Raw genomic sequence first — 3,299 nt, 5'->3', positions numbered from 1 at the left:
AGAGCCAGAAACACCTGCAGGAAGTGATAGGAGGAGAGAGGAGAGGGACGAGAAAGCACAAGACTACCGGAAAGGGGAGAAGTTGTGTTAGTAACATGCAATAATGGGATGAGGTTGCATACAGAGGGAGAGAAAGTAGAGGAGAGAGGAGCTCAGTGCATCATGGGAAATCCCCCGGCAGTCTAGGCCTATAGCAGCATAACTAAGGGATGGTTCAGGACTCACCTGAGCCAGCCCTAACTATAAGCTTTATCAAAGAGGAAAGTCTTAAGCCTACTCTTAAATGTGGAGATGGTGTCTGCCTCCTGAACCCAAACTGGAACCTGGTTCCACAGGAGAGGAGCTTGATAGCTGAACACTCTGGCTCCTAGTCTACTTTTGGAGACTCTAGGAACCACAAGTAACCCTGCATTCTGGGAGCGCAGTGCTCTGGTGGGATAGTAAGGTACTATGAGATCATCTGCATAACAATGAATGTTTATGGAATATTTCCTGATAATATTGCCTAAAGGAAGCATATATAAAGTGAACAGGATTGGTCCGAGCACAGATCCTTGTGGAACTCCATAACTAACTTTGGCGTTCATGGAGGACTCAGTCTCTGTAATAGGATCTGATGGTCAATGGTATCAAAAGCAGCGCTAAGATCTAATAAAACCAGACAAGTCCTTTGTCTGATGCAATTAGGAGGTCATTAGTAATTTTCACCAGTGCTGTCTCTGTGCTATGATGAGCTCTAAATCCTGACTGAAAATCCTCAAATAAACTATTGCTCTGTAGAAAGTCACACAGCTGTTTGGCGACTGCTTTCTCCAGGATCTTAGAGAGAAATGGAAGATTAGATATAGGTCTATAGTTGGCTAGAAATACCTGGATCAAGGTTGGGCTTTTTCAGAAGAGGTTTAATTATAGCTACTTTAAAGTACTGTGATATAGAGCCTGTTGATAAAGATAGATTGGTCATATCTAGTAGAGAAGTGCTGACTAAGGCAACGCGAATAAATAAAATAAACTCACCGTTACTACAGCTGTATGAACCCAAAGTAAACATTTTGCTGTGACTAAATACCAATAAACGGGTCAAACTGAGGCCGAAATAACTACAATATGATGCAGTTTTGTTAAACATATGAATTCATGCTTTGTCAGGTCTGTCAGCAAGACAGCAGGACAACAACTTCTAAAATGTTTGTTTTCTGAATGGAGTTTGATCAGGGCTATGCTATGCTAACTATTACAGTAAAGTACAACGATAGCTGGACTAAAGTTACATACACATGTTTTCTTAACTCACCAGGTAGTTCAGTCTCCTCGCTTTCTTTTCTCCCAGCAATGTCCAGCTTTGTCCGGTTTTTATATAAATCTGAAGTAGTGCCAAAAACGCTAACAACACTAGAACCGGATGTGCACGGAACCTAGCTGCTGAGAAGCTCAAGTGAAGATAAATCAATGTTGTAATCCCAAAAACTTAAAAGCTAATTTAATAAAAACAGTTTACTCCGAACTCCTCCCGAGAGCAATAGGAGTAGTTGTCAGAGCTTTGTCCAAAAGCTGGAGCACAGCCTGCCAGCAGATTTTCTATCTCCTGCTCTGCCTGGCCCTCTCCACACAACGCTGTGAAGCCGTCGGTGACGTACAGCTTCTCTCAACATTGATAGGCTCAGTGTCATGCGAATTTCTCGCTTGAGTTGAAAATATTCACTGCCCCCTTCCCGTCGCTTTGCGCCGCCTGACAGGAAATCTCGGCTCTACGTGTCTTTGCATTGACTTTGTATGTAAACTCACCGCCCTGACCGCTCGCTTTGCCTTTGGTCTGAAAGCACCATGACACTGTGGATCACACAATCCTTTTATCTCGCCTTGAACATGTTAGGAATGTGGTTTTTGTGTTCATGTTTCCTGTTTAAGTCCGTATTTGGTTCTGTGTTTCTCTGTGTAGTCTTGTTGAGTTAGTTCTTAGCCCTGTGATTATTATTATTCATCTGCTTCCTTAAGTTACTTAGTATCTATCTTGTCTCGTATCTTAGTTCCTAGTTCAGTGTCTTAGTTCTTAGTCCTGTACATTAGTTCTTGTCTTAAGTGTTTACTGCAGGTCTGTGTTCTTCTGTTGGTGGTTATTTTGCCCCATGTCTGCCTGTCAAGTATCTGTCTGTTTCCCCTGCTGTCTCTCTGCCTGTCTGCCTGCCTGTGTCTCGTTAGTCTCATGTCTGTCATCTGCTTGTTAGTCCCTGTGTGTGTGTGTGTGTGTGTGTGTGTATGTGTATATACCTGGTGTTTCTGTTTAGTCTTGGTCCGGTCATTGTAGTGTGTAGACGCTCTGTCCCATGTTGCTGTGTGTTGTCCTGCCAGCCTGCCTTATTAGTCGTGTTTCCCTGGATTTGGATTTCTGTTGGAATGAAACCTTTTTTGAACTGTACCTCCTCTGCTCTGCGTCCTGCGTTTGGGTCCAACCTGCTCAACCACCACAACACCCTGACAGAACACTGTGTAGGTATCAAAGGTACTTTCTTGAAATGGTTTCAAGATTGATAGGAGCTTCTCTGTTCATTTGGCTGAACACTCTTCATCAGCTGTTCCTGTCACTTGCGGGGTCCCTCAAGGCTCTATTCTGGGCCCCATCCTCTTTTCACTGTATATGTTGCCACTGGGTTCCATTTTCCAGAAACAAAACATCTCATATCACTGTTTTGTTGATGATGTCCAAATTTACTTGCCTATGAAATCCATGACTAAAGATTCTGTGACTGTATATTCCTGAGAACCAAGGAAAATATTTTTTTTCCTAATCATATTTTTTTGTGATTCCATACCTGTTCAGGGTTAAAAAAACATCCTACAATTCACACATTTTTATTTTTATTTTTTATTTTTATTTTACAGCATGTCCACTGTAGTAGACGACAGGATCATTTGAGTACGAAAACCGACACATTTGGTAGATACAAATTTTACCAGATTATAGAGTTTTTTTAACTAATAATACATACATTTTGGGCTGTAAATTGACTATTATACAAGAATGCAGACATTTTGATTATAAAATAGACACATTTATCATTCTTGAACACTTTTCCTTACATTTTGCAAATATATCTTTACTATTCAATCCTTTTATTGGTCCCCTTTAATCCTTGAGTTATTTGATCAATGAACATAGAACTAATGTGAAACAGATTTTTTGGGGATTTATTTCTTCTGTCAAATCCAATCTAGTTTTTCTTCACTCTTCATTTTGTTCTTAGTATGTTCTTTGTTAGTGGTGATAGTCCTGGAAGCAATTTCTCTTTTTGGTAATGCAG

The sequence above is a fragment of the Micropterus dolomieu genome, linkage group LG08, assembly GCF_021292245.1.
Source record: "Micropterus dolomieu isolate WLL.071019.BEF.003 ecotype Adirondacks linkage group LG08, ASM2129224v1, whole genome shotgun sequence".
NCBI lineage: Eukaryota > Metazoa > Chordata > Actinopteri > Centrarchiformes > Centrarchidae > Micropterus > Micropterus dolomieu.
This window is presented reverse-complemented; position numbering follows the sequence as displayed.